This window comes from Gorilla gorilla, chromosome 1, assembly GCF_029281585.2.
Source record: "Gorilla gorilla gorilla isolate KB3781 chromosome 1, NHGRI_mGorGor1-v2.1_pri, whole genome shotgun sequence".
Lineage (NCBI taxonomy): Eukaryota > Metazoa > Chordata > Mammalia > Primates > Hominidae > Gorilla > Gorilla gorilla.
The window spans coordinates 182,360,051-182,382,736 of NC_073224.2; the positions used below are offsets into that span (position 1 = coordinate 182,360,051).

Sequence of the window (22,686 nt, forward strand, 5' to 3'; positions counted from 1 at the left end):
GAGACCTGCCTATGCTGGGTGCCTGAGTTCGGGAGGCCTGAAACTGGCACACTTGGAAAGATAAATGCAAAAAAAAAAAAAAAAAAAAAAAAAAGCCACTTCACGCCAACAGTGAGATAGCTGAGCAGAATTGTCAACAACAGTGTACTGATTTATTCTAGTGCAAAAGCAAGCATGAGTGAAACTTGAGGGTTGCTAGATAAGCATCTGCCTTCCAGGAGTTTATAGTCCAAAAGAAAGATAAGCATCCAGAAGTAACTAGAACCCTGGGTGCAAAGTTAAACACTCAAGGCACCGACTTATGAAAAATTAAATGAAAAATCAATCAGATCACATGCAAGACTGATATGGTTTGGCTATGTCCCCGCCCAAATCTCATCTTGAGTTGTAATCCCCAGATGTTGAGAAACAGACCTCATGGGAAGTGAATTGATCATGGGGGTGGTTTCCCTCTTGCTCTTCTCATGATAGTGAGTGAGTTCTCATAAGACCTAATGGTTTTATAAGCATCTGGCATTTCCCTTGCTGGCATTCATTCTCTCTCCTGCTGCCCTGTGAAGAGGTGCCTTCTGCCATGATTGTAAGTTTCCTGAAGCCTTCCCAGCCATGTGAGTCAATTAAACCTCTTTTCTTTATAAATTACCCAGTCTAGGGTATTTGTTATTAGAAGTGTGAAAATGAACTAATACAAAGGCAGTGTAGTTTTGGTTAAAAGCCTAGGTTCTGGAACCAGACTGCTGGGGTCAAACAAAACTTTGCCAGGTGACATTGGGCAAGTCCCATAATCACTCTGGGCCTCTATTTCCTTATCTGTACATCGAGACTGACAATCATGCCTTTCTCATGGGGTTAAAATGAATCAACATGTGTACAGTGCTCAGATTAGTGCCTGGTTCATGGTGAGGCTCAGCAAGAATCTATGATTATTAATGCATATCAGAAGCTTTTGACTTAAAAGCTCAATAACTGGGACCTACTTTTACTATTATATAGTGGAAAAGATGAATTCACTCCACTTCAACAGGAGTGTCTTACAAGCCTACTGTGTGCTCAGAATGAAAAGATAACTGGCAAGTCTTGAACTGCAGAGTCTTCAGTATGGAAGAGAGGACAGATCAACAGCAACACAGTTCAATGAGTAGAAGGAGGGCTCCAAGAATCAAGGGCTGAGGAGCCACAGGGAGCATGCCAGCAGAGGATTCTAGTCCAGTACCCGGCAATTAGTGGGTGCCCAGTAAATATGCATCCCTGCAGCCATTTCCAAATAGTGCTAACTTCGTACCTGTCCAAAAGAATTCTATTTGTCGAGTATGTTATTTTTTAAATACAACAGGACTGTTTCAAACAAATTGATCATAAATTTGAGATGTATGCTAAAGTGACTAAACAAGATGTTTTAACATCTGGAGTGTAAAAAAAATGGTGGGGTCTGTGTTTCTAAGTTTATTTTTTGACATAATGCTGAAACTTTAGCAAATATATTGTTTGTTAAAATAGCATTTTAGATTTATTTTGCCTTTTAGAATTTTCAAAGTGCCTTCATGTTACTTTAATCTTAAAAAACCAGCGACTATCTATCCTGAATTTTCAGATGAGGAAACCAGGATCCATTTATGTAGCCAATGGCAAGTAAAGGAAAATGCATGAAGGCATACCATCTAATGAACTGCTCTTTTTTCCCGTTTAGATTGTAAAGTTGTCCCTGGGTATTCATGGGGGAATTCGTCTCGAGGATCCCCCTCAAATACAAAAAACCCACTGATGCTCAAAGTCCTTATATAAAATGGTATAATATTTGCATATAACATACACACATCCTCCTGTATCCTTTAAATTATCTCTAGATTACTTATAATACCTAACACAATGTCAACGCTACACGAATAGTTGTACTATATTGCTTAGGGAATAATAATGAGAAAAAAAGTCTGCATGTGTTCAGTACACATACGATCATCAATTTTACTTTCTGAATATTTTTGATCTGCAGTTGGTTGTATCCACAGATGCAGAACCCACAGATACGGACAACTGACTGTATTTATTATTTCAGGAAAGCTTCCAGCCTCTAGTCCAGGGATTACAAATGCAAATGCCTATTGGGGCCATGCTGAGAACAAAAGGTATAAATAGGTTTGATGTAAGGTCAGAGGGAGTTGGACCCGGCTAAACTGGGGAGTGTAAGGCACACCCAGGCATTCAAATTGCTATTTATATTTATAACTTGCATTTTTATGATACATAATTTTATCAAGGCAGAATTAAGCTCAGTATCGCATATCTTCACAATAACTTAAAGATGGTGAGAGTGAACGATTTCACCTATTTGACAGATAAGGAAACCGAGGCAGAGTGAATTGACTTCAAGTTAATAGAAGAGCTTAACCACCAGCCACTAGAATGTAGGGGTTAAGAACATATGTTTTGGAACCTGGTAGATTTAATATAGAAACTTGGATTTGTAACTTGCTGAGCTCTGAGATGTTGAGAAGTTACTTAACCTTACTGAGCCTTAATTTCCCTGTCTGTGTAATGGGAATAATAATGTTCATCTGAAAAGTTGTTTGAATACTAAGTGTGATCCCACACATAAGTATTTAGCCCAACATCTGGCATATCACAAGTATTTAATACTAATTTGTTTGATGGTATTAATTAAAAGGAGAATAACTCAAGTTTATTGATAAGTGCAGGTTTTTACTCACGGCCTGCCAAGCTTTCAGATATGAGGATTCAAAAGCTTTACTGGAAATTCTTTTAGAATTATACCAGTGATTAAGCACAAGCAAGGGGGCAATGCATTTCTCCCTCTCTCTCTCTTTTTTTTAATATCTTCACAGCATGTTGGTTGTATGACCAGAGAACAGATATAAATTTACACACGGGAGAGAAAATCATAGATTGTCAGAGCTGGAGGTGATCTTACTTTTCAGCTGAAGACACTTACCCAGAGAGGTTACATTGTGTATGTGTGTGTCTGTGTGCATTCAATTGTAATATATTTATAGTCTGTTTTGTATCTATTTTATATTACATATGTCATATGTGTATGTATATATATGTGTGTGTATACACATATGTACAGTCATATCTCCCAGGGGGTGGGAGGTGTAGCCTAGAGTATAGAGATTTTTTCTGGGTATGTGCATGCCTGGGTCTTAATGGGTATTATAAGCTGCATATGGGAGTAGAGGAAGAAGAAAGGGCGTTGGCTGTCCAGCAGTTATTTTTGCCCCATGTTGCATGCTCTGTCTTACCTGGCAAATCTGAATGCTGACCCCTCTGTGGTTCTGCCTGGCTGGTGACTATGCTTGTCAGCTGAATCCACTCCTGACAGTCATTACTGGACTGTTTAATCCAGGACCTATCACCCATCTGCCTTCAGACTTTCTTAAATTTGCTTACTTCTCTCATGTGCTGATGGGCCCTCTCTCATTTATTATCCCCTCTGTCTTTTTGTTAGTTCTTTAATTTTAATGAGATCATGGGAGAAAGAGGAAATAAATGTGTGTGATGCAACTAAATTCTTTACATAAACAAGGTTCACTTGAGTGGTAAAATAAAATTTGAACTGGGTGGGGTTTAACCCAAACCAGAAAGACCTAAAGTAGGAGCAATGCAATGGTCAGGCGAGAGATGATGAGGCTGACCTAGGGCACAGGATTTTGTATAGGATGCAAAGGAATACATTTTAGGTATGTTTCCAAGATCAAATTCAAAAGATTTTACATGACTGGGTAGATAATAACTCTTAAAAATAGGGAAGGCAGAAGGAAAAACAAGTTTGAAGAGAAGATAAAGAATTCAGTTTGGTCATGTTAAATCACATTGGGCATTACAGAAAACTAATGTTTGCACAAAAAAGATGAAGTCGTCATACAGAAAAATGTGTGACTGGTAGGGAATGTAATTGGAGAAATGTTCACATTAGTAACTTTTAAACCTTTTGGACTATGACCCAGTATATGCACACATGCAACCAAACACAACTCAAAAAATCACACCTTTAACTTTGATAGACTATGATATTTTCTGTTACTCAATTTAATTTAAATAAAATTCTGGTCAAAACTCACCAAACTGATTTAATGATTCACCAACACATCATGAAAAATATTGGATTAGGCTGGGCATGGTGGCTCATACCTGTAATCCCAGCACATTGGGAGGCCGAGGCAGGTGGATCATCTGAGGTCAGGAGTTCGAGACCAGCCTGGCCAAAATGGTGAAACCCCATCTCTACTAAAAATACCAAAATATCAGCCAGACGTGGTGGCGGGCACCTGTAATCCCAGCTACTTGGAGGCTGAGTCAGGAGACTTGAACCCCGGAGGTGGAGGTTGCAGTGAGCCAAGATCGTACCATTGCACTCTAGCCTGGGCAACAAGGGTGAAAATCCGTCTTTCTCTCTCTCTCTCTCTATAAAATATATTTATATATAATATATATATAATATATTTCATACATAATATATATTTCATACATGATATATATTTCATACATAATATATTTCATACAAAATATATATTTCATATATAATATATTTCATACATAATATATATTTCGTATATAATATATTTCATACATAATATATATTTCGTATATAATATATTTCATACATAATATATATTTCATATATATTTCATATATATAATATATTTCATACATAATATATATTTCATATATATTTTTCATACTTATATATTTCATATATAATATATTATATATGAAATATATTATATATGAAATATATTATATATACTATGTATTATATATTTCATATATATTATATATACTATGTATTATATATGAAATATATAAGTATGAAAATATATATGAAATATATAATATAATGTGTATATATATATAGGATTAGAATGGATGACTGACTGAAGAACTTTAGATAAGAATGCAAATCGCTCTTTGAGGATGATGCGGTCGCAAGTGGTGTGGGGCTGTCATCCGCCGACTCCTGCTCCTGGCTCACTACTGTTCACTCTCACTGAGGAACAAGTTGATCAGGAAGCCACACAGCTTCCATGACTTTTAAAAATACCAGAAAAACACTCCTGGAGCCGGAGGTGGCAATTCACCAAATTTGAATCACTTTAAGGAGCTGCAGTGTAAAATCCCAGGAGATGGTATGTGCTGACTTGATCAGAGGAGCAAAGGAAAAGAATATCAAAGGGAAAGGACCAGTTTGAATACCTACCAAGATTCTGAGAATCACTACAAGAAAAACTCCTTGTGGTGAAGGTTCTAAGACATGAGGTCGTTTCCAGATGAGAATCCACAAGTGACTCTTTGACTTGCACAGTCCTTCTGAGATTGTTAAGCAGATTACTTCCATCAGTACTGAGCTAGGAGTTGAGGTGGAAGTCACCGCTGCAGATGCTTAAGTCAACTGTCTTAATAAATTGATTACTGGTTGTTTAAAATAAAAAAAAATGCAAATCATGAATATGGTACCCAAGGCCATCAATCAAGATTTCACTTTAGGGATTAAACTGTATTTAGAAGGAAACATCAGTGTTCAGTGATACTAACTGAATAAAGAATTCAGTTGTTCTATTGTTCTTAAGATCGTAAGAAACCTGTTGGATCTAGGCAACATGGAAGCAAATTCTCATAAAAACACAGTCCATGGCAAGAAGTGGAACTTGCACTTGGAGTAAAGAAAATGTGTCAGTAAAGCCTTTTCCACTTAAAATAGGGCTGCAGTATTTTCTTTCTGGTGCCAACCCTTGAAACACTGCTGTAAAGGATGGGTCGCACATTTGGTTTCTTCCTATAGTTAACTGTATGTCCTTGAAGGGCCAGACCCTTGACAGTTTCTGGGTAAATAGCCATGTGAAACAGAGGCCTCTGATCTACTATCAACATGATTTGCATTTTATTTAACACTCATTTACTGAACACCTGCTACAAGCAACACCAACATCCTAGAAGAATGTGGAGATAAATGATAATTCCTGCCCTCCAGGCTCTCACAATCTATTGGGAAGACAGAAATAAATAAGTCTGGGAGCAGGCCAGTGGTGATAGATGCTCCACTAGGCATGGAAAGACAGTAGGAAATAAGAGGAAAGAAAATTATTTCAACTCAGGATTCATTGTCTCCTTCTCATTTTAAAGTTCTTCTTCCAAACATCATCTCCCCAGAGTGGTTCATGCACCTCACTTCCCAAATAACTTTATTTCATTAGCCTGTTTTATATTCTTTATGGCAATTCTTATTATTAAGGATTATCTTTATTATTTATTTTTATAATCATATGTTATTTGGAAAGAGTTGTCCAAGCCACCAAGATACAAGAGATAGGATATTTCAAGTAAGGTCTGAGGTCTGGGTAACAACTAGCAAGGAAAATATGTAAAAAATGTTTACACAACTCCTATGGGTCTCACCAACACTAAGAACATGCAACAGTTCAGTTATCACAGGTTGGAACAGGATTTTTGAAGAGGGACTTCTTTGCTGAGAATGGAGTCCCATTTCCTCCATGCGGAGGAGTGGCCATGTCTCCCTGACACACGAACCCTAGTGAAGCGGCTTCAAGTGAACACCTGGAGAGGTTGAATATGTTGGAGTTCTCTAATGTGACATCACAAGCTACCCCAAAACTTAGTGACTGTATTTATTATTGCCATATTTTCTGGCTCTGTGGGTCCGTAATCCATAAAAGTACATCGGAGAAGTATCTGCTACAAAATGATGTCTAAGATCTCCGCTGGAATAACTTAAACAGCTGGGAACTAACCAGGAAACTGTGACTGTCTCTGTTTCCCCTGTTCTTTCATGTGGCTAGCATGGGCTTCCTCTTTTTTTTTTTCTTTTATAATAAAACAAGCAATAAATTTCAAAACCTGTTAGTTTTCTACATAATTTTAAAGGTGACACAGCACCTTCACCTACATAATCTCATGGAGTAAACACAGCAGCACAGATAACTTATTTTCTGTTTCACAAATGAGGATGTTGAAGCTCAGTGTGGCTAGAAGCAACTTGCAAAAGGTTTTGGAGCCTAGACTTGAACCAGCTTTTTCACTCCACTTCCAGTGTTCACTTCAAGCCTTCTCACTGGCATTTGTGCATTCCACAAACACCACCTCCCATCAGACACACTGAAGTCTCATGGAGTCATACCCATTGAGGTGACAGGAAGCAGCAGCGCATGGCTTCTTCAGGGCAGTGGAGGCCCCCAGCTCCCCAGGGAAACGCCAGCATGTGCTGACCTTGAGAAAATTATGGCTGCAGCTAGAGAAACAGGTATCAGCATTCATAGAGGGATTTGGGAATGAGAAGTGTGGTAACGGTCGGGTTTAATACTGTGCGCACACTTCTGATGAATATGCAAATGTGGCTGGTACCAGAAGCAGGAGGCGAATAACATTTACTAAACAGCAGTGCTAAACCACTTTGAAAGGGGTGTGTCAGAAGCATGGCAATGAAATTAATCCTCTTCACCTGTGAATTATCAGGGCCTTTGGGTTCCATCCAAAAACGTCTGACTTGAGTTTGCTTTGCTTCGAGCCTCTTGTGTAAACTTGATCTTAATGGAGAATGAAGCTTCAGAAACTGATACAAAATAGGAAGGGGTAAAAGGCACAACTATAAATTTGCCCAATTAAAGGACTACAGGATCAGGGCACTTCGGTTGTGCCTGCCCACCTGGGATGATGGTTGTGGGACACCTTAATGCCTGATGTGGTCCCCGCTCAATTGATTTATCAAACAAGAAGACTGATAATTGTTAGACGGTCAGAGTGATGAGATCAGGCCTCACGCTATCTGACAGAAGAGCTGTAGATAGAAGGCACTGAGTTTAAGTGTTCAAGGGAGAGTTGTCTCTTCCGGGCTATAGGAAAATAAAGACCGCCTGCCAGAAAAGAACTCTAGACCAGATCTCAAAATAAAGATGAATAGAGAGGATCCCTTACTGACAGGCACTGTGCCACCTACAGGGTACAGAAATGAGTAAGTCTCATGCCTGTAATCCCAGCACTTTGGGAGGCTGAGGCAGGCGGATCACCTAAGGTCGGGAGTTTGCGACCAGCCTGACCAACATGGAGAAACCCCCTCTCTACTAAAAATACAAAATTAACCAGGCATGGTGGTGCATGCCTGTAATCCTAGCTGCTCCGGAGGCTGAGGCAGGAGACTCGCTTGAACCCAGGAGGCGGAGGTTGCAGTGAGCCGAGATCATGCCATTGCACTCCAGCCTGGGCTATTCAGAAGATGTTCACCCTCTCTGTGGGGAGTCCCTCATTTATTCACATGTAGTTTGTGGTGATCATTTGCTATATGGGGCCACCTAGCACTCATGCCCCCTCTATTTGGAAATAGCACCCCAAGTTCCTTTTTCCCCTTGGGAGCAGTCAGCAGGACTAACATTGAAGATGCTCTGCCCTCCATGCTCTGGGTGGCTGACCCAGACCCCACTCCCCTCCACACACACACAGCATTCAAATCTAGAATGCTGTGTAGCACTGATGGGAAGACATTGGAAAGGATTCCTCTAAATTTGGTCTATCAGTTCTTGCCTCTTAGGTACCTTAATCTGTCCTAGCTTTCATTTTTCTATAAGCCTGGTCCTGCAGCCTCATTGCCAAACTTCTAACTACCTGGTCTTTTCCCAGTAAGTTCGTGTTTCCATTTAAGCTAACCAAAATCCATTTCTGTTGCTTGCAGCTATGCAATCCTAACATATTCACTCTCATCCATTCATTAACTCTCCTTCACCAAGAAACATTTTTCCAAGCAGGGTTAGGATGACCTCCTTAGGAAGCTCACCACCTAGGAGGAAAATGATTCAGTGACTCATCGTATACCAGAGGATCTGGGCTGAAATCAGGACAAGAACAGAGAAATATTATGGGAACAATATCAAGGAAACTGAACTGTCTTGTGAATGTGAGAAAACTTCACAAGGATCATCGTATCTATCCTACCTTTTAAAGGGTGAGCATAGGTATGCCAGATACAGAAATGTGGAAAGTGCTTAGGCAAGGAAAATCATAGACATAAAAGCTAGGAAGTATTACTTGAGCACAGATTAGGAGGTTTATGGAAGAAAAGATGATAAAGGAAAATAATATTTATACAGCAATCAAAAGTAGAAACAATACTATTTACCCTATTTTTTATGCAATGAATTTTGAGTCTCAAAATGTTAAAAGACTTTCCCCAAATTACACAGCTATAAAGCTATACGAGACTTCTAATCCTATCTCCTACACACCTCAGAGCATTTCTGTAAGAATCAAACGGAATCAGGCCCATTTGTTCTCATGTCTGTCTTCCTGTCTAAACTGGATCAATCCTCATCATGAAAGATGGCACATGGTTCATTTTCTTTTCTCTTTTTAAACCCTGGAAATTAGCACAGTGCCTTGTACACACACACACACACACACACAAATAGTGTGTTTGTTGAATTAATTAACAAATACTTATCAATAAGAAAAACAACAAATAACATTTGGAGAGCATGTGATAATTAACTTGGTCTCATGGTGAGTCATCAGTCCTATAAAGTGCTTGTAGACAGAATGATCTTACTTTCCCAAAGTACCTACCATGGATAGCAAAATATGTCTCATTATTAACATCCTCATTTTTCATTTTTTTAACTAATTAATTATTTTGAAAAGGAGTCTTGCTCTGTCGCCCAGGCTGGAGTGCAGTGGCGCAATCTCAGCTCACTGCAACCTCTGCCTCCCAGGTTCAAGCAATTCTCATACCTCAGCCTCCCAAGTAGCTGGGATTACAGCTACCACCATGCCTGGCTAATTTTGTATTTTTAGTAGAAAGGGGTTTCGACATGTTGGCCAGGCTGGTCTTGAACTCCTGGCCTCAAGTGATCTGCCTGCCTTGGCCTCCCAAAGTGCAGGGATTACAGGTGTGAGCCACTCACCTGACCCCTATTTTTCAAATAAAGAAGCTGAAGCTTAGAAATTTCAGAAGTGTAAATGCTAGCTAAATTATGGAGATCTGGAAAGGCAGTCTGTGGAGTCTGGATTGACTCCCTCGGGAAGTATAGAGACCCTAAAGGTGGATGAACTGATAGCCCCCCACCCCATCAAAATACGAGGCATAAACATGTATGCAGTATTTTTTATCTTATAATATCGGCAAATTGAAAAATTGAGTCTCTCTGCATGGAAAAGGAAAAATAGCACTAGGCATCATTAAAAAAAAAAAAACTCTCTTTTTAATTAAAATTAAATGTCCACTGTAAGAAGAAAACAAGTGGTGAGCAACAAATACCCACAGCCTTGTTTAATCACCTGTGATGAATTATAATTAGGATTTGAAAATTATTGAACTTTTTTCCCCCTGTTCACCTTGGCACTCTGAAGGTGAATTTCAAAGAGTGCAGGAGGAATGAATATTAAAAAGTTTGTTTTATACTTGAATGCCAGAGCTCCCATCTCATTTTTCCATTAAAGCTCAACTTTTGAAATTTTTCGCTGCTTTGCAATAATTACATCTTCAGGCTGACAACTCATTACATGACAATGCTTATGCTAATTCAATTCTATAGGCGCTAGGAAAGGAAGGCACTGGCTTTCAGTGACTGGGATTTAGAAAGGGGCTTCCTCTCTGTGGTTCAAAGAGGCCCTGCCTCAACCCATCCCGACCCCCCAGGGCTCTAAGCATTTTGCATTGACAAGGCTGGATTCTGGTAGTTTCCTGACCCACAAGCAGCATTGGCTATGGTACCCTTGCTCCCAGGCACCTGGTAGCTGGTTGATTTTATTTTAAGTCCTGCTTTGTTCTAGAAAGGCTGGAAATGAAATTATTTGTGTAAAGCTTTCCGTCTCAACAATGGGACAAGCCCATTTGTCTTGCTCGCCCTGGAGTGGTGACATTTTTTATTTTTCTCAAGACTGTTATTGTTATTCTGATCGATTCCATTTACAGCTATTATTTGAGTTCCTACTCTGTACCAAGCCTTGGACTGTGTGAGCGAGATGATGGTGAACAAGACCCCAGACGTAGCTCCTGTCTGCACTGAGCTTGCATCCTGTTGGGGGATGCAGACATGGCAAAAGAGTAGACAATGGCACAACACAGTGAGTTGCTCCCCAATCTAGTAGGATCACTAAGGGGGCACAGAGACATGGCCTGGTGATGGGGTGAGGTGGGGCAGGACTTCCTCGAGAAGGTATCAAATGTGAGACCTGATCTGAGACCCGAAAAATGAGGTTTAGAGGGCCAGAGGACATGCGGTGTTGAGGAAATGGAGAAAGAGAATTAGCAAACACTCCTGGCAAAGCACCAGTCCAAAGTGAAGACAGGACAGTGGAGCTTAGAAAGCTGGAAATTGCTTTGCAAAGCTGGAGAGCAGAATGGAGTGTCAGGAGGAGCTATCTGAGCAATGAGGCTGGGAGGGTAGAGTGCAGATTACAAAGGGCTACAGGCACCGGGCTGGGGACCTCAGGCTATGTGCATCCTCAGGGCTATGTACAGCCTGTTACCAAAAGTTTTAAACTGGGGAATGAGTGACTTTGCTTAAAACCCTTGAAATGCCCCATGACCAGGCAAGCACCTGCTCTCCAGGTGTTCTACATATATTATCACACCGGATCATCACACCCAACTGTCAGTAAGTACGATTATCTCCATTTTACATTTTAGAAAACTGAGGCTCAGCAGTATTTTATAACTTACTCGAGCTCCCGCTGCTGCTTGTCAGTGACAGAGTCGATTTGGTCCCACGTGGGGAGAGCTGTGGAATTCCAAGCCCAGACCCTGCACTATAACAGGCTATTTCCAGCACTTCTGGAGAGGATGCCAAATGCATTCATCAGCTTTCTGAGATTCCTTAGGGAAGGGAGAGTGGAGTGTGTAGCCCTGCTTTGTGCTTTTTGTCTCTAACAGAGGGTTGTGAGAGAGAGAGCCCTGCTGGGCATAAGGAAATATGTTTTTAGTACAGGTTCTGCCACTTGCTCATAGGTCATTTCACTTTAGCTTCTGGTTTCTCAATTATAGAAAAAAATTATTAAGCTTCATTCCTAGAAAAAAAAAAAAAAAAGAAGCTCAAATCAACCGGTAAGCATCAGCTCTAATAATGAAGGCTTTAAAATGCAACCAACCCTCACTTTTAGCAGGTATGAATTCTATGGTGGGTCTTGGTGGCTGGTAGAATTTAGAAGGCTAGAGGGGTGCAGAAAAAAAATAAAAACATGCCTGGAGGGACTCAGGAGAAAGGCTTAAGGTTGTGTTAATATATAAGGGAGTTGAGAGTCTTGGCAGAAACCAAATGGCTGTCAGGAACCTGGAAGGGGGAATCTGAGACCTCATGAAATCCTCAGCAAGAGTCTTTTGGCAGGAATTGGTGAAGCTGACCTTCGCTCATATCAGCTCCTAAAGGCTGCTGAGCCCCTGGATGTAAACCTGCTCTGTTGCAGTGTCCTGCACCAACTGGCCACTCGATCTTGATTTTTTTCCCCTCATGTGGACTGGGGTGACAGAAATAAGACTGTCTCTCAGAAGCTTTCTCTGATTCCCATGCTCAGGCTAGTAAGTTGTCTTCTGAGCTGCCCCCGTCACTGCCCATACAGCCCACCAGCCTCCCTGCTAGATGGCATCTCCTTGGGAGGGTGTCTTTTCCTTTCTGTATTCCCAGCACAGTGCCCAGTATGGATTATATGAAAATCATAAGATCTGACACTTGCTGCTTGCTTTCTCCCTTGCTGAGTAGGCCAGAGACTATGCTAAGAGCTTTATATAGAGTATGTCATTTAACTGTTTAAATACACCCACGAGACAGGTTCTAGTGTCATTTCTATTTTATAAGGAGGAAACTGAGGCTCAGAGAAATTAAGTAATTTGCCAAGGGGCACACAGCAAAGGAGTAACGGAGTCAGGATTATCTGTGGTCTGTGCATGGGCAGCATCACCAGGGAGCTTATTTAAAATGTGGATACCGGCTGGGCGCCGTGGCTCACGCCTGTAATCCCAGCACTTTGGGAGGCCGAGGCGGGTGGATCACGAGGTCAGGAGATCGAGACCATCCTGGCTAACATGGTGAAACCCCGTCTTTACTAAAAATACAAAAAATTAGCCGGGCGTGGTGGCGGGCACCTATAGTCCCTGCTACTCGGGAGGCTGGGGCAGGGGAATGGCGTAAACCTGGGAGGCGGAGCTTGCAGTGAGCCAAGATCGTGCCACTGCACTGCAGCCTGGGTGACAAAGCGAGACTCCGTCTCAAAAAAAATAAATAAATAAAAATAAAATAAAAAATAAATAAAAATGTGGATACATACCCAAGGTCTAATGAATCAGAAAATACATTTTTAAAAATCTCTAGGTGGCTTGTATGCATATTTTAAAGTTTCAGATGTGCCATCCAGGAGACTTAAAAAAATTAGAGTGCAGAATGAACAAATAATCTAAGTCTGTGTCCTGGGTTCACGGCTTACTTACTCTATGATTATGGGAAAATGGCATTGCTAAGTCTCTTTTTTCTTCTCTGTATTAAAGAAAAAATTAGCTGTGAGGACCCAATGAGATCATGCCTGAAAAGGCTGGCCCATTCTAAGGGTGCAGTAGAAGTTACCTGTTATTGTTAGCTATTCATCTCTCAGAACCTGACTTAGCTCATAAAATGTAACTTGCAGGTGTTGAACTAAATAAAGGATCTCTGATTCTAACTTTGTAGCCTTGTGGGCCCAGAGAATCTTAAGATGGTACCATTAGGCACCATAGTTTAGAAATGTGTTACTTTGTGCTCATTAGTTTTTTTCTCCCACACTCACTGTTGTATCAAACTGCAGACAAAGCATTTTGCCTTGTCCGTTTCTTCCCAGTGCTACACAGCTAGGAAGGGAATTTTTCCCCTGGTTGACTCTTGCCGTCCTTGTTCACAGCTCTGACTCCTGCTCTCCCATTTTTCTGCAAGAGATTTCAGAAAGAAGGGCATGTTGATTTGCTGTATGGCTTCTTGATTAGATGGCAGATTTGTAACCAGGGTGGATGTGACAATCAGGCAGGCTTTGATTAGGCCTTTCTGATATGTAAATCCAGGTGGATAAGATAAGTGGCGTTAGGCTGGGGCTGGCAACAAAGGTAGGAAGAAATCCCAGGTGACTGGAATTAAAGAACTGTCTGAGCTGAGCGGGGGTGTTGGTGCGAATGATGTGAATTTCAAAGAGCCTGGGATAAACACTCACTTTCAGATGGGCTAATTTATGCAGGAAGTCATTTGAGAAACCAATTCTCTCATCCCAGAGAGTTCATAGAAGCCAGCAAAAAAATGGTTAGGCACTGGAATGTAAACATTGGTAATTGGTAATTAATGGGCACACCTACAAGGAAGGCATATGCCAAATTAAATTGATTGCTTGAATCATTCATTGATTCATTAAATAGTGTATGTATTTTTTGAGCTCCTATTCTATCCACGCGCTGTGTTTAGTGCTGGAGATTCAGAGATAAATAGGACTAGATTCAGCCTTTTAAGAGCCCACAAAGGAAGGGGATGGAATATGGCTGAAACATAATAATATTGTTGTATCCTTTCTTCATTTTTTTCTTCCTTCTTTCAATTCTTGCTCTAGGTGAGGCACTGGCTGGGCTGCAGGATACATGGGGAGGAAGACAGACCACATCCCAGTCCACCCAGGACTCCTACTCCTACACTGCTCTAGCCGCAGGGCTTCAGACAGTAAGCACCTGGCAGGCATGTAATCGGCTCTTTAAAAAAAAAAAATCCATAAATGGATGCATAAATAGAGACAGCCATTAAACACATAATGATATGAGTAATTAATTATTAATTGTGCTAAGTGCTGGGGAAGACAATCTTATGTTCAGGTGCTCGGAGTAAACAAAATGGTGACTTAATCCCCCATCAGGGATACAGAGAAATCTTCCCCAGGGAAGTGACAATTAAAATAACACCTGAAGGTGAGTAGCAGTTAGCCAGGCCATGTTTAGGAATTTGGAATCAATGCCAAACCTCCTAACAATAACTACACATGGCAGAGCTCCACCACAGCTCAACACGGGACTGTCAGAAGAATGTGCGAATGGTGTCCCTTGGAGTTCTGCAAGGAGAGGGTCTATGCCTCCCAGTGATACCTACAGAATCAGCCTAACAAAGGCAGAACAAGAACCTGTTAAAGGACAGTGAAAGTGGAGGGCTTGCATAGAAAAAAACAACAAATAAAACCAAGGTGTATAGTCTGTTCTTACATCACTATAAAGAAATGTCTGAGACTGAGTAATTTATAAAGAAGAGAGGCTTAATTGGCTCACAATTCTGCAGGCTATACAGGAAGCATAGCAGCATCTGCTTGGCTTCTGGGGAGGTCTCAGGAAACCTACAATCATAGGGGAAGGGGAAGCAGGCACATCCTACATGGCTGGAGGAGGAGGAAGAGAGGAGGGGAGGTGCTACACATTTCTAAACAACCTGATGTCATGATAACTCACTCATTCACTATCATGAGAACAGCACAGAGGGGATGGTGCTAAACCATTCAAGAGAAACCACACCAGGGATCAAATCACCTCTCACCAGACCCCACCTCCAACACTGGGATTATTATTCTATATGAGATTTGGGGGTTGGGGGGGACACAGATCTGAACCATATCACAAGGCATGGATTTGGAGCCAGAGGAACCTGCAATTGAGTCTTAGGACAGCCACTTGCTCATTTCAAGTGTGACCCTGGACAAATTATCCCACATCTCTAAGCCTCCCAGAGAAAGAGAGTATACATGATTCTTTGTGGACAAGGCTACGTCTACTGTTTACCACATAGCAGGTGCTCACTTTCCTTTCTGTAGCTTTGCTCTAAATTAACCTAGAGATAGCCCCAGGACCAGGGTTAGATTGAGAGATTTGGGGGCCCAAAAAAGCTGATATCCTTTCACAAAGACTTTTCTAAAATAATTATTCTAAATAATTATTCTAAAAAATTTAGAATCTAACAAAAATCTAGAATCTAAAAAAAATTTAGATTCTAAAAAACATTTTAGAATCTAAATAATTATTCTAAATAATTATTCTAAAAAATCTAAAATAATTAATGGAAGTGGGTAGAAACAGATTTTTTTAAAAACAACAACTATATTCAAAATACAGTTTTTCAGTATTTACTTAATGGAAGTGGGTAGAAATGCATTTTTAAAAATCAACAGCTATATTCAACATGTAATTCTAACACTTAGAATTGTGTTAGAATTGTGATTTTTCCAGCCGGGTGTGGTGGCTCACGCCTGTAATCCCAGCACGTTGGGAGGCTGAGGTGTGTGGATCATGAGGTCAGGAGATCGAGACCATCCTGGCTAATACAGTGAAACCCCGTCTCTACTATAAATACAAAAAATTAGCCAGGCGTGGTGGCAGGCGCCTGTAGTCCCAGCTACTCGGGAGGCTGAGGCAGGAGAATGGCGTGAACCCGGGAGGCGGAGCTTGCAGTGAGCCGAGATGGCGCCACTGCACTCCGGCCTGGGTGACAGAGCAAGACTCTGTCTCTAAATAAATAAATAAATAAATAGAATTGTGATTTTTCTGATCCCCTAAACGTCTTGGATTGAAAATTTAGAACAAAAGAAATCATTTTTCCTGGGTAAATAGCATTGAGCTCAGGATTATTCTGTTTCAGAATTTCAGCTGACATTTGGCTGGTGATTTCAGGTGACTCCTAGTTGGCTGGTCTCATGGTCCATGGAGGGTGATGAAGAGATTTATGACCTTGCTACTTTTCAAATGGGAGCACCCTGGACAGTCACCCTACTGGCTGTGGTCTCAATCCGGTTCTAAAGTCCTTGAGGAGAGAAGTAAACCCAGGGTGCTCCAGAAACAGACCTGGTCGCTTCATTTGTTAAAATCCTGCGTGTCACGTCTCAAATCCATGATTCTTTTGCCCAGAGACGAAGACATAGCCTAAGGCAGCCTTGAAAAATGAGTGTGCTTTCTCCTGAGTCCTTCTTTTCCATTTCCAGATGTTCCTATTTGGAAATCTTTCATAGCTTTCATATGCAGAGCACAAGAATACCCTATGGGGCAAGTGGTCATTAGCAAATTGTGTACTTTTATTTCCATGTAAGGGGAAGTCAGTCTCTTTCAGAGGAGTAGGACAGTAATATTCATCTTCAGTTTTGCCTGCCTTTCATCTTCTGATAACAGAACGCCTCCTTCTTGAGGGGAACCTGTTCTGAGTAGTTCATGGTATTCATCCTTCCTATCCATCATAGGCAAGGCATACAACCCAGGCTTGGCCAGTTAGAGGACAGCTTTCTCCGTAACCATAATGATTGGCTCAGAGTTTGACCAATTAGAGCATTTGCTCAGACTTCTGCTAGAACTTTTGGGAATATGGCATTCTCTCCCCTCTAAGATTCCTAGTTGTAAAGACGAGGTTAGCCAAGAGTTGTGCCACATGTGTGTCGCTATTTAGCAAAAGCTGACCTTACAGAAGTAAAGTAAAGCAGAGTGTCCACTGATGGAACCCTTTTTTTAAAATCCTGATGATGTAATTTGGGCCTTCATGACAGGCACTGCTGTCCTGAAGTTCCCCGTGTGCCAAAAAATAATCCTCCTTTTTCTGTGTGTCTTTTATAGCTATCTTGAAGAATAATTGACATACTATTGTCTGCATATATGTAAAGTATACTACTTGATAAATTTTAACATTTGTGTACACTTATCAAGAAGCCATTGCCATAATCACAATCATGAACTTCCATGTATGGTTTTTAAAAACTAGTTTGATTTGTGCACCCATGGTCACAGCAACATTATTCACAGTACCAAAAGGTGGAAGAACCCAAATGTTCATTGATGGATGCATGGATAAAGAAAATGTGGTCTACATGTACAGTAGAATATTATTCAGCTGTGAAAAACAAGAAAATTCAGACACTTTCTATAACATGGATGAACCTTGACATTACGCCAAGTGAAATAAGTCAGCCACAAAAGGGCAAACAGTGCATAATTCCACTTATATGAAGTACCTAGGGAAGTCAAATCCACAGATCCTGAAAGTAGAATGGTGGTTTGGAGGCTGTCAGGGGCTGGGGAGAAGGAGGAATGGTGTATTATTTTCCATGGGTACAAAGTTTCAGTTTTGCAAGATAAGAAGAGTGCTGTGGATGGAGAGTAGTGATGGTTGCACAACAATGTGAACATACCTAATGCCACTGAACTGTGCGCTTACACATGGTTAAGACCGTGTTATGGACTGAACTGTGTCTCTCCAACATTCATGTATTGAAGCCCCAACCCTCAGTGTGACTACATTTAGAGACAGGGCCCTGTAGGAGGCAAATAAGGTTAAATGAGGTCAGAAGAGTACCAGAGCTCTCTCTGTGCACACAGAGAGGAAAGGCGGAGTGAGGACACAGCGAGAAGGTGGCCACCTACAAGCCAGGAAGAGAGCCCTCACCAGACACTAACACTGCTAACACCGTCATCTTAGACTTGCAGCTTCTGCAGCTGTGAGAAAGTACATTTGTGTTGTTTTAGCCAACAAGCCTGTATTATGTTGGTGTAAACGTAATTGTGGTTTTTGCCATTAGAAGTAATATTTTGTTCTGGCAGCCCAAGCTGTCTACTACAGACAGAAAATTTTATGTTCTGTGTATTTTACCACTGTTAAAAAAAAAAAATCTAGTTTGACTTGGTTTTCTATTGTCTATGACCTGAAGACTCCTCACTAATGTGGCAACCAATTTAAATTTCATCAGTCATATCAAGAATCCCACGTGGCATCTGTGTTAATTGGAATAATATTTCCAATTTTTTTTTTCTATGAGGCCTTGCTGCTTTTCAAACGGGGGCACCCTGCACAGTCACTTGACTGGCTGGGCTCTCAATCCGGTTCTAAAGTCCTTGAGGAGAGAAGTAAACCCAGGGTGCTCCACAAACAGACCTGGTGGCTTCATTTGTTAAAATCCTGTGTGTCACATCTCAAATCCATGATTCTTTTGCTCAGAGATGGCTTCCCAGAAGACATAGCCTAAGGCAGCCTTGAAAAATGAGTGCTCTTTCTCCTCAGAGTCCTTCTTTTCCATTTCCAGATGTTCCTATTTGGAAATCTTCCCTTATCTGCCTCCTTAAGTGCCAACACTCAGGAAGAGCCTGGCCCCACTGCTAGCCCCAGGCTTTCTGCTAAAGGGATTTCAGTTTCAAGACTAACACCTCATCCTATTAGATTGCAGAAATCCTTTCAAGGCAAGTTGGGTCTTATTTGTAACTTATCTGAGAAAAACATCACAGAGTGTATTTGTAGCTAAGGATCCTTGCGCAAGAAGGTATTAGATGAAATAACTTATTAGTTTTCTTCCTTCCCAGGATTCTCTAAAGAATGAAAGACTCCACTACACCTACTCATCAGAGGTTTTGCTCTAGACGGTTTCCCCAGAGCTTCTGACACTGCAGACATTTGCACACCTGTCTGAGGCAGATGTGCACTGGTAGTGGCAAAAAATAATAAATTCTGCTTACAGAGATGTATACATGCAGACACTGTAAAAAGCATCATACTTGGGTTATTTTATTTATGCCTAATAGTGATGCTGTGAAGTAGATATTATCAACCCCATTTTACAGATGAAGAAACTGAGGCTGACAAAGTCAAGCTACTTGCCTAGATTTATCCACTTAGTTGGCAGTTTCAGGATTTGAACTGAGATCCATTTGCCTCAGAACCCTGTACCATTGCTCTAGGATACACTGACCCCAGTCAGAATGTCTACTTCCCTAAAATGACATTGATTTGGGTATTACCACACCTTAGTACTGCCTTTATGAATTTTGGCTGGTCCATTCCTTCCTGAACATTTGTGGTGATATCATAAGGAGATAATATTGATTTTCTGAACATCTCACATGGGCCAGTCAGCAGGTCCTGTTCTTAATTTATCTCTAAATCTTATTATACCACTCTGCAAAAAGGTATTGTTTTCCTCATTATTCAGATAATGGAGACTGAGCATCAGAGAGGGTAGAGGGTTTGCCCAAGGTCACACAGCCAATAAGGAATGGAGTGAATTCCAGCCACATCTGTCTGACTTCACAGCTCAGGAATGCGTACTAAGCAGTGCGGCCCTTCCCTGAGAGTCGCTGCATTCAAGGGACGCTGGCATTTTCATGGCAGGTTCAGACAACAGAATCTTACCTATTTTACAGTCATTTACAAAGCAATTTCACCGTCACCTGGCTATGTATCAGAAGTTAAATTTAAAAAAATAAATTCTTAGATCTCATCTCTAAATAATTTGATTCAGTACTGAATTAACCAATTTTGCATAAATGGAAAATTCAGGTTAGAAAACAGAATCTAGGATGAGATGTATGTATACTTTAGGATCAGATTTTTGCCTTTGTGGTCTGTTTGCTTTTCTGAATCATATTCTAGAAGTGAAATTGTTGGTCATAGGGTAAGAATATGTGAGTGGGGTGTGTGTGTGTGTGTGTGTGTGTGTGTGTGTTACGGACTACAATGTGTTCCCTCCCACCCTCAAATTCCTATGGTAAAGCCCGAACCCCCAGCATGACTGTATTTGAAGAAGGGGCCTTTGAAAAAATAATTAAGGGGCTAGGCGCAGTGGCTCACACCTGTAATCCTAGCACTTTGGGAGGCCAAGGTGGGCAGATCACGAGGTTAAGAGATTGAAACCATCCTGGCCAACATGGTGAAACCCCATCTCTACTAAAAATACAAAAAACAAACAAACAAAAAATTAGCTGAGCATGGTGGCGTGTGCCTGTAGTCCCAGCTACTTGAGAGGCTGAGGTAGGAGAATCGCTTGAAACCAGGAGGCGGAGGTTGCAGTGAGCCAAGATCGCACCACTGCACTCCAACCTGGTGACAGAGCAAGACTCCATCTCAAAATAAATAAATAAATAAATAAATAAATAAATAAATAAATAAATAAATGAAAAGAAAAAATAATTAAGGTTAAGTAAGATCATAAGGGTTAGGCCATAGTCCAATATGACTAGTGTCCTTATAAGAAATGGAACAGACACCAGGCATGGGTGTGCATAGAAGAAAGACCACGTGAAGAGGCAGCAAAAGGGTTGCCATCTGAAAGCCAAGGAGAGAAGCCTTAGAAACCAGACTTGCAGACAGCTTGATCTTGGACTTCTAGCCTCCAGAACCATAAAAAATAAATTGTGTTGTTTAACCCACTTAGTCTGGGTTATTTTTTATGATATCCCTAGCAAACTAAATAGTATATAATTTATTTTTTAGTCCAAATTGCCTTTCATAAATTTTGGGCCAATTTGTGCTCTTTCAGGAGAGTCTAAGAGGGTCTATTTATCTCCTATACTGCTTACTATAAGGTTTTTAAAATTTTCACCAAAATAAAAAGTGTATTGTTATGTTAGCTTGCATTATTTTCCCCCTATTGAAGGGGAAATATTTTCATAGTTGCATTGGCTACTTTTATTTCTTTTCTAAGTCTTTTGCCTTTTTTTTCTTGAGACAGAGTCTCACTGTGTTGCCGAGGCCGGAGTGCAGTGTCACGATTTCGGCTCATTGCCAACCTCCTCCTCCTGGATTCAAGTGATACTCCTGCCTCAGCCTCCTGAGTAGCTGGGACTGCAGGCATGCACCACTACACCTGGCTAATTTCTGTATTTTTAGTAGAGATGGTGTTTCTCCATGTTGGCCAGACTGGTCTCAAACTCCTGGCCTCAAGTGATCTGCTCATCTGGGCCTCCCAAAGTGCTGAAATTACAGGGGTGAGCCACTGTGCCCAGCCTCTTTATATCAGAGAGCTTGTCTTTTTCTTTATTGGTAGGAGCTCTTTATATATCAAATATGTCATTTACATATTAAAAAAATCAAAGATATTATCCTTTATCTTTCCAAAGTATTGTTGATATTTTCTCCAGGTTATTACTTACGTTTTCATTTGGTTTAAATTAAATATTACCAAATTTATTAATTTCTCCTTTTCTGGTTTCTCTTTTTGAAATGATAAACATATGTTTTGTTTGTTTGTTTTTTGTTTTTTGAGACGGAGTTTCACTGTTGTTGCCCAGGCTGGAGTGCAATGGCACGATCTCGGCTCACTGCAACCTCCACACCCCCAGGTTCAAGCAATTCTCCTGCCTTAGCCTGTAGCTGGGATTACAGGTGTTGGCTAATTTTTTGTATTTTTAGTAGAGACGGGGTTTCACTATTTTGGTCAGGCTGGTCTCGAACTCCTGACCTCAGGTGATCCGCCTGCCTTGGCCTCCCAAAGTGCTGGGATTACAGGCGTGAGCCACCACGCCCAGCCAAACATATGTATTTTTATCTACTTTTTTTGTTCTGGACTATATTTAGGGGTAAGATATAAGGTAGTTATCTTCCCTCAACCAATGATGAACCAGTTGTGCCAATACCTTTATTTAATAGTTATCCTTTTCCCCAGTTTTAAAATACCTTCTTCATTATATGCTAAAATGTTATGATATGTGTGGGTCTATTTTTGGCCTTTCAATTCTGTTCTTTTGGTCTGTCTATTTTGTTTAAATTACACATGAGCTATTGTTTTTCCTCCAGTACAATATGTATTGCTTCTAAATGCTACATAAATAAGAAAATGAGCCTCTAGATTTCAATATTTGCCAAGATTCAAATGATTTTCTTTATTTGCTCTGCATCTTTTTCCCTAATGTAAGTAGATAAGGAGAGGACTCACTTTTTTCTTTGATGTACTCTA

General features: G+C 40.7%; 1 protein-coding gene and 1 pseudogene across 6 annotated transcripts in view; both read left to right on the plus strand.

Annotated features, from left to right (window-relative positions):
• Nucleotides 1-22,686, plus strand: part of DAB1 (DAB adaptor protein 1) — a 1,249,170-nt gene that overhangs the window by 631,990 nt on the left and 594,494 nt on the right. The window lies entirely within an intron of this gene.
• On the plus strand, nucleotides 5,040-6,463 carry LOC109024849 (small ribosomal subunit protein uS10-like; annotated as a pseudogene).